The sequence below is a fragment of the Dipodomys spectabilis genome, unplaced genomic scaffold, assembly GCF_019054845.1.
Source record: "Dipodomys spectabilis isolate Male_0828 unplaced genomic scaffold, ASM1905484v1 ptg000504l, whole genome shotgun sequence".
Classification (NCBI taxonomy): Eukaryota; Metazoa; Chordata; class Mammalia; order Rodentia; family Heteromyidae; genus Dipodomys; species Dipodomys spectabilis.
Window position 1 is genome coordinate 3,204,886 of NW_024871181.1, and position 9,306 is coordinate 3,214,191.

Consider the following 9,306-nt stretch of genomic DNA (forward strand, 5'->3'; position numbering starts at 1 on the left):
CAATAACTCACCAGGCCCTCTGGAGGGCGCTCCTTCATGCCAGTTTGCAGAGGGAAGACATTCTGCAGTGGGGCTGTAGCTTGGAGATTAGAGAAAGAGATCAACGCACAGATTTTTTTATAAAAAGTTCACCCAGCATTGGTTGTGCATAATTCACACCAAAGTCTCACTTGCTGCTGAGACCGGACATCTATGGGAATCTGGTTGTTTTCTTCGTCGGTTGTGGGGCTTGAACTCAGGACCTGGGTGCTGTCCTGAGCCTCTTTGTGATCAAGGCTGGCACTCTACCAACTGAGAATCTGAGTGACAAAAAATACCAAGGCTGTGGACCTAGCAGGGAATGGGGCTGTTTGCCTGAAAGATGGGGCAATCAAGCTAGGAATGCAGCCTATTCAATGTATCAGGTGGCTGTGGCAGCTGGGAGCCATGCCATTTGCAGGCTGTGTTATGTCATGCTAACCTATAATCTTTTGAAAAATGAATAAACCCATCCCCACTGGGAGTCCCCACTATGCCAGATACCCGGGCAGGCAGCCTGGCTCTCATCCACTAAGTGGACAGGGCCAGGCAGAGGAAGCCAAGGAGTTCTCAACTAAACCTCACAAGCTGGTATGCATTGAGCTCTTGCTATACGCACACAGAGAAAATGCTTGTGTCTGGGAATGTAGCAGAGGGTTTGCCTAACATGCACGAAGCCCCGGGTTCCATTTCTCAGTACCACATGAACAGAAAAAGCTGGAAGTAGCACTGTGGCTCAAGTGGTAGAGTGCTAGCCTTGAGCAAAAGAAGCTCAGAGATGGGCTGGGGAGGTGGCCCAGTGGTAGAGTGCTTGCCTTGCATGCCTGAGGCCCTGGGTTTGATTCCTCAGCACCACATAAGCAAAAAGAATAAGCCGGAAGTGGCGCTGTGGCTCAAGTGGTAGAGCGCTAGCCTTGAGCTGAAGAGCTGAGGGACAGCGCCCAGGCCCAGAGTTCAGGCCCCACAACCGGACCCAAAAAAAAAAAAAAAAGAAGCTCAGAGACAGTGCCTAGGCCCTGAGTTCAAGCCTGAACTGAAAAAAAAAAAAAAAGAAAAGAAAGAAAAGCTGTGTGAGTTGGGGTGTATCTAAGCAGTAGAGCTTTATCTAGCATGTGGGGTATCTTGGGTTCTGTTGCCAGCACTGCCAACACCACACTCCTAAAGAGAAAAAAGAAAAGCCAGTCTCAGTCGCTCACACCCTTAATCCTGTTTACTAAGGATTGAGATCTGAGGATCATGGGTCAAAGCCAGACGACAAATCCAAGAGACATTCATCTCTAACCAGCAATAAGACCGAAGTGGAGATGTGGCTCAAACAGTAGTAGAGCCTTAGCCTTGAGTGAAGGCTAAGGGAGCGTGTAAAGGTCCTGAGTTCAAGCCCAGTACTGGCACAAAGAAAAAATTAAAACTACCAATAATCATCTGTTGGGGCCTTATCAGGATCCAGGTGGTCTCAGCGAACTCTTACAAACCACACAAGTTCCACCCTACATTGGAGGTGGGGGGGGGGGGGTGGGGGGGGAGGGGGATGAAACTAATAGAAGTGGTGCAGTCTGCCTCAGGTCACATGGCCAGTAAATGGGATTTGAACTCAATTCTGGATGATAGGTGAACTGGGCTTTTAATTTCACTTTTACCTTTTAATTTGGAAGTCATCCTAGATTGCAAAGAGAATACCAAGAGGTCTTGTGTGTCCTTTGCCCAGTTTCTCAGTGGTACAATGTTAGACAAGCACTAACTAATGTTTGGGTCACCTTAGCACTGTGCAATTTTACCCATCTGTTCTCCATTCCTACAATTTGGTCATCTCAACTGTTTTTGTTTGTTTGTTTGTTTTGTTGGTTGTGGGACTTCAACTGTTTTAGAAACGGAGCCATGGTCATGCCTGCTTGTTGACAGTGCTGGGGCTGGAAGCCAGGCCTGGTGCAAGTGTTCCACCACCAAATCACACTCCCAGCCCCTTAGTCTTTGAGACAAGGTGTCTAACGTAGTCCAGGCTGGCCTCCAACTCTAGGTCCTCCAGCCCCTGCTGCCTGAGTGCTGGGATGATGGGCTTTCCTTCTCCACGGCTAGGGGCTTCATTCAGTTTCACTGAAGGTGGGTGGTCTGGGTTAAGGTCAAGTTTATTGCCCCTTTTTCCTCAGTGCGGCTTAGACCAGCACAGGTGGCTACCTCTGGGCTTTATGGATCTGAATCCAGCGGGAATCTGTGAAGAAAACAGCCCACTGCTAGCCCAGCTCTCCTAGCTCTGCAATGGAGTGAGTCCTAAGCCCTGGGATGCCGCTGAAGGCCCAGCACCTGCTGGCCTCCAAGCCCAGCTCTCTGAGCTCAGCATCTAAAGCAGAAGTCGCTGCCCAGAGAACCCCAGGCTCCAGCATCTGCCAGCCAGGCCCCTCCCAGCACCCAGCCCACTAACTGCTGGCTCCCCAATTGGGGCCTCTTTCCATGGGTGAGGGAGGGGCGGTTACAGGAGAGGGTCCTCTGACTGAGGCTCATTAGTGGGACAAACGACATCCCTGGGCCTGTGGGGGCTGGAGCAGCAGCCCCTGAGTGGGAAGCAGTTACCAGCCTGCAACTTGGCCTTGGCCTTGGACAAGTGGGCGGAGATCAAGGGCCCAAGCCCACCAAGGGAGAAAGCCTGGAGGGCTTGGGAAGAGAAGCTTCCAAAGGAGAATTTAAACAGTTGCCTCCACCCATCGGGCCCGGTGTGCTCTGTGAGGTCTGGGGGAGAATCCAGCCCCTGGAAGCTGGGGTTGACTGCTTGAAGGACTGGCTGGTGATGGACATAGCCACACCACCTTCAACACAGGTGCAGAACGTGTCTCGCGTCAATGCACTGGAAGCCCAGGTGCCAGCACCACCTGATGGCCCCTCTCTACCCTCTCCTGTCCCCTCCCACTGCAGTGTATCCCCAAAGTCCCTTGTTTCAAAATTCTCAGGAGGAAAAGGAAGGAGGATCATCAGTTTGAAGCCAGCTGGGGCTATATGGTGAGTCTCTGACCTCAGAAAATTAAAGGAGGACTAGGAAAGACATTGTAATAGAGCAAGGTTGTAAATTACTGTGGTGAAAAAAAAAAAAAAAGTAATGGAGAAAAATAAGCTGGATGCTCGAAGTTTAAGCCTGTAAGCCTAGCTGCTCCAGAGGCTGAAGTCTAAGGATCAAGGTTGGAAGCCAGCTGAGACAGACAAATTGGAAAGATTCTTGTCTCCAATTATCTCCAGCCAAAAAGCTAGACTCAAGTGGTGGAGAGAAAGTGACAGGGAGGGAGGGAGGGACAGTGAAAGAACCTGAGTTCAAGCCCCGGTATAAGAAAAGCACATTCTCTTTTTCAAATGGGAGCCAAGGGCTGGGAAGGTGGTTTAGTGGTAGAGCGCTTACCTAGCATGTATGAAGCCCTGGATTCCATTCCTTAGTACCACACACACAGAAAAAGCTGGAAGTGGGGCTGGGAAGGTGGCTCAGTGGTAGAGCACTTGCCTTGCATGCCTGAGGCCCTGGGTTCAATTCCCCAGCACCACATAAGCAAAAAGAAAAAAAAAGCTGGAAGTGGCACTGTGGCTCAAGTGGTAGAGCACTAGCCTTGAGCTGAAGAGCTGAGGGACAGCGCCCAGGCCCAGAGTTCAGACCCCACGACTGGACCCCAAATAAAAAAAAAAAGCTGGAAGTGGTGCTGTGGCTCAAGTGGTAGAGTGCTAGCCTTGAGCCAAAGAAGCTCAGGGACAGTGCCCAGGCTCTGAGTTCAAGCCCCAGGACTGGCAAAAAAAAGGGGGGAGGGGAGCTTGTGCTGGCCATGGTGGTGCATAACTGTAGTCCTGGAACAAGGGAAGCAGAAGCAGAAAGACTGAGGACAGAGAATTCAAGAATGGCCAGGGCTATGCAGGGAGACCTTATCTCACCAGCAACAGCCCCTTCTCCAAAAAAAAAAAAAGTGTGGTGGGGAGGGAAGAGCCAGGGGAGAGGTGAGAGGAAAGGGAGGGGGTATCCAGATGAAAGGAAGGAGAGAGGAGAGTCTGGTCCTACAACCAGGGCAGGGAAGGCAGAGAGTCAGGAGAGGGTGGGGTAGATACCAGGATGCTCTGTCCCCAGAACAAGACACTGTGATGGTATCTGCCACCATACAGGGCACTTCCTCTGTGTGTGTGTGTGTGTGTGTGTGTGTGTGTGTGTGCATTCCATGCTTCTTCCCTGATGTGCATAGGGCCTGTGGTCAGTGTCCTACTTTTTTCTAGGAAGGTCAGTGAGACACACAGCCAGAAATCTGACCCAAGGAGCTGCAGCCACACAGGCAAGACCAGTCCTCTCTCCCGACTGCCTCTAGAGGTATGGGTTTATCCCCCATCACCTCGTGTCCCGTGGAACCTGCTCTTCCACAGTACTAAAGCAGCAGCACAAATAGGTCCTGAGGACCGAGCCTGGGAGCTTGGGGTTTATCAGTGAACCAAAGCCACAGGCCCTGACCTGCCCTGTCCTGTTCAGGCTGCGGGGTAACCAGCCAGTGCAGAGGGCCGGCCTCGCAGCACCTCTGTGCTTTTGGGCGTGCAGTTTTCGAGCCTTAAAAACAATCCTGTTCTTTACCCCAGATTCTGCTTCCAGGAACCTAGCCTGAAAAAAAAAAAAAAAGGAAAATTTCCCTCAACCCAGAGCAGGGCTGTGATTTGGTTAGTGAGTGGTTTGGAAATTATGTACAGCAAACGCAAGAAGTAGTTTGGCAGGGATCCACTCTAATGCAGGGCGTGATGAGGAGAGGGCTGAGCCGGGCTCGGCTGGGCCAGGCCACAGCGGGCAGGGCCAGGGTGGACAGGGCGGTCCCGGGCGGCAGGGGCGGGGCCAGACAGATGGAGGGGCGGGATCACAACATGAAGGGCGTGGTTAGACTAAGTGGGGCGGGGCCAGACCAAGTGAGGGCGGGGCCCGGTTGCGGGAGGCTCAGCCGGTCTGGGTGAGGCCTGGGATTCAGGTTGAGCCTATTTCCGGGCGGGGCGAGCATTTAGGAGCGGTCCCAGCGTTCCTGAGCCCTAATCGCTGGGAGATTCCCGCCCCTCTGGCCTCTTGCACGTGGGGCTTTTGCCTGCAGGGTCCTACTGCCCCCTGCTACAGGCAGGCTGTCAGATGGGGCCTGTGGACAGGGCAGGGTGGCCCTTGATGTCCCTTCAGAGACGCTTCCTGTACTTGCCATGCTGTCCCCTGAGCAACCCCGGGTGTGGGACCTGGATGTTCTGCACGGCGTGGCGCTTGTCAGGAGGAAAGAATCCACATTCTGCAGGCAGACAGCTACAGCAGGCAACTGTGGTCCAGCTGCGTTGCCAGCCTCGGGAGGGTGCAGGTTCCAGGACCCCGCAGCCTGGGTTGATGCCAGTGCTGACCCTTACTGGCACGCCTCTGGGAGCTGATCTCAGTCTCTCTGAGCGCTGGTAAATGGACAAGGTGAGGGCCCCTGGGCCTTGAATTATGAAGGCTGCACAGCCTTCTACCCTTTGTATATATTAACTTCATGTGTGTGCACATGTGTGTGTACCCGTGCACTGGAACAGAGGCTTTCACTCAGGGCCTGGGCGCTGTCCCTGAGCTTTTTCCAGTCAAGGCTAGCGCTCTACCACTTGAGCCATAGCTCCACTTATGGCTTTATGGAGTGTAATTGGAGATCAGAGTCTCACACAATTTTCCTGCCCAGACCAGCTTCCAAATGGATCTTGAGATCTCAGCCTCTTGAGTAGATAGGATTATGCCTGGTTGTTTTTTGTTTGTTCATTTGTTTCCTTCTGTGTAGCTCTGGCTGGCCTTGAACTCATGATCTTGCTTCCTAACAGCCTCCTCAATGATGGCATTAGGGATACATACTATGGTCCATGGATTGAATGCAGGACCTCAGGCATGGTAGGCAAGTGCTCTAGCTCTAAATTATATTCCCAGCCCTTCAAACTTGCCATTCTCCTGGTCTCAGCCTCTGGAATATTGGGATTACAATGAAATAAGGATACTGGAGCTAAGTAATATAATCTTGACATCTTTTCTTTTTGTTGTTGTTGTTGTTGGTCGTAGGCCTTGAACTCTGGGGTTGGGCTCTGTTCCTGAGCTCTTCAGCTCAAGGTTAGTGCTGTACCACTTCAGCCACAGCGCCTCTTCCAGTTTTCTGGTAGTTAATTGGAGATAAGAGTCTTAAGGACTTTCCTGCCCAGGCTGGCTTTGAACTGCAATCCTCGTGTTTCAGCCTCCTGAGTAGCTAAGATTATAGGTGTGAGCCACTGGTGCCTGGCTTGGCATCTTAATAAAAGTTAATAGAGGGCTGAGAATGTGGCTTAGTGGTAGAATGCTTGCCTAGAATGCATGAAGCCCTGGGTTCGATTCCTCAGTACCACATAAACAGAAAAAGCCTGAAGTGGTGCTGTGACTCTAGTAGTAGAGTGCTAGCCTTGAGCAAAAGAAGCTTAGGGACAGTGCCCAGGCTCTGAGTTCAAGCCCCAGTTAAAAGAAGATGGGAACTTTCTGAAAACTCCAGAGGTGGTAGATTCTTTGGATTTGCAAGTATGTCATGAGTTGTTGAACTTCAGGAAAGTCATGCTTCCCCTAGATAACTGGGGTCCTGATGGCCTCTGACTGCTCCCCTGGATATTCATTGGCTTTGCCAATGAATAATACTTTTATTAGGGCTGGGAAGGTGGCTCAGTGGTAGAGCGCGTGCCTTGCATGCCTGAGGCCCTGGGTTCGATTCCTCAGCACCACATAAGCAAAAAGAAAAAAGCCAGAAGTGGCGCTGTGGCTCAAGTTGTAGAGTGCTAGCCTTGAGCTGAAGAGCTGAGGGACAGTGCCCAGGCCCAAAGTTCAGGCCCCACAACTGGACCCAAAACAAACAAACAAACAAACAAACAAAAAGAAAAAAGCCAGAAGTGGTGCTGTGGCTCAAGTGGTAGAGCGCTAGCCTTGAGCTGAAGAGCTGAGGGACAGCGCCCAGGCCCAGAGTTCAGCCCCATGACCGGACCACCCCCCCCCCCAAAAAAAAAAAAAAGAGTCTTACAATGTACACGCAGTGAAAGGCACAGCTATTTTATTCATTTGTTGGTTTGAGGCAAGGTCTAGCTCTGGTGATCAGGCTGGTCTTGGATATCTGGATTCTGGTAATCCTCCTGCCTCAGTCTCCTGAGAAAAAGGAATCCTTCACATCCATCCTAGGGGACCACACAGAGGCAAGCAGGCACAGGAGAATTTTTTTTTTTTTTGGGTCCGGTCATGGGGCCTGAGCCTGGGCGCTGTCCCTCAGCTCTTCAGCTCAAGGCTAGCACTCTACCACTTGAGCCACAGCACCACTTCCGGCTTTTATCTTATGTGGTGCTGAGGAATCGAACCCAGGACCTCGAGAATGCAAGGCAAGTGCTCTACCACTGAGCCACCTTCCCAGCCCCAGAGAAAGATTATTATAAGGTTTATTAGAGGAGCCATATTTCCCAGGAGGATCGGGAGCACATGGCCTCCATCCCTATCCAGGTAGCAGGAGAATCTGAGGGCAGGAAGTGAGGCAGGTGTGTGCTCAGGTATGAGTGGAGCTGCAGACCAAAGGTGGGTATAATACTAACACTGAGCCATGAGGACTTCGGTAACAGGTCACCACCTCTGGTGCAAATGACAGATCTTCAGGTAAAATTCCATTTGTCAACAACTGCATAAGCCACATCCTTCCCAAGACATCAGGCATTCCCACCATTCCAGAAAGTTCTCTCAGTCTCTTCTTTCTTTCCTGCTCTGGAAGAAGACAGCATTTTCTGGATTCCAAGCTGAGTCCTCCCACAGCTCAGCTGCTGGGTGCCTGGCCTGGGGCCCCGGGGGATCCTGCCCCATAGCTCTGGGGTAGAAGACACTCAGCTTTGCCCTCACCAAGCTTTCCAGCAAGGGAAGGGGCAGGCGAAGGGACAGGTGACTTGGCTAGGTGAGGACTGAGGGAGAGAGAAGCTGTGTGAGAAACAGAAATAGCCCAGCAGAAGGCTTTGAATCTATAGCAGAGACTCAGGAAGCATGAAAGCCGAGCTAATTCAGAAGTGTGCGTGTGCACACGCTTGTGTAAAACACAACCATGACCTGGCCTGCTATGAAAAGAAAAAATCGCCATGAACACTTGCTCAGAGCAGCCTGCAAGAAGCAGGGTCCTGGCAGCTCTTGCCTATAATCCTATCTATTCTGCTTATATGGTGCTGAGGAATCGAACCCAGGGCCTCTGGCATGCAAGGCACGCGCTCTACCACTGAGCCACCTTCCCAGCCCTATAATCCTAGCTATTCTGAAGGCCGAGAGAGGAGAAACAGTTCAAAACCAGCTAGGGCAAGAAAGTCCTTAAGATTCTTATTCCCAATTAACTACCCAAAAGCCCGAGATTAAGAGAGTCTCAGGGGCTTTCCTGTCCAGCCTGGCTTCGAACCTCGATCCTAAGGTCTTAGACTCCTGAGTAGCCAGGATGATAGGCGGACTCCACCATGCCTGCCTTCTCTTTTTCATGGTACATTCCATTTGCTATTGAACTAAGGTTATTGGAGCTAAGTAAGACCATCTTGGCATCTTGGTAGAAATTAATAGGAGATGGGGCAAATACGTCAAGAGTTGTAGGGCTCCAGGAAGCTCGGCTTCCCCTAGATAACTGATGTCCTGATGTTCCCAGATGGGCCCCCTGGATAGTTTGCTCTGCCTATGCATAATACTTTTGTTAGAGTTAAGTATTCCCAACTAGTTCACTCTGCTTATGTATAACCCCTTTATAGAAATAAGTATCCTTCTGTAGCTTGCCTTGTTTTATGCATAACACTTTTGTTATGGCTATTAGGGCTTGGTCTCCACCCCAAGCATGTGTTTTTTGTCTTTAGAAGCTATGGGCTAGCTCTGTTCTGGGCTGCTGTGGGTCTTTGAGACCAGTTTACCAAGCAGTGTCCGGCCTTTTTAATGAAGACTCCTGATTCGACCTCTCAAAATGTGGCTTCTCTGGTTGTCTGGATGGATCCTCTGGGATAGGAAATTATAAATCTCATCAATTTTTTTTTTGGGGTCTGGTCGTGGGGCCTGAACTCTGGTTGCTGTCCCTCAGCTCTTCAGCTCAAGGCTAGCGCTCTACCACTTATAAATGTCATCAATTTTGACTTTAAAAAAATGTGGCTTCTCCGTTTTCTCGCTGTACAACACTATCTTGAGGGAGTAGTAGAGAGATGGGATCAGCTGGGTTTGATCTCAATCTTCCCAGGCCCAGGAGGTGGAGCTGCCCAGGCCCCGATGCTTATGAGGTTTTGTGACAAGGTCCAAGCTAAGACAAGGTC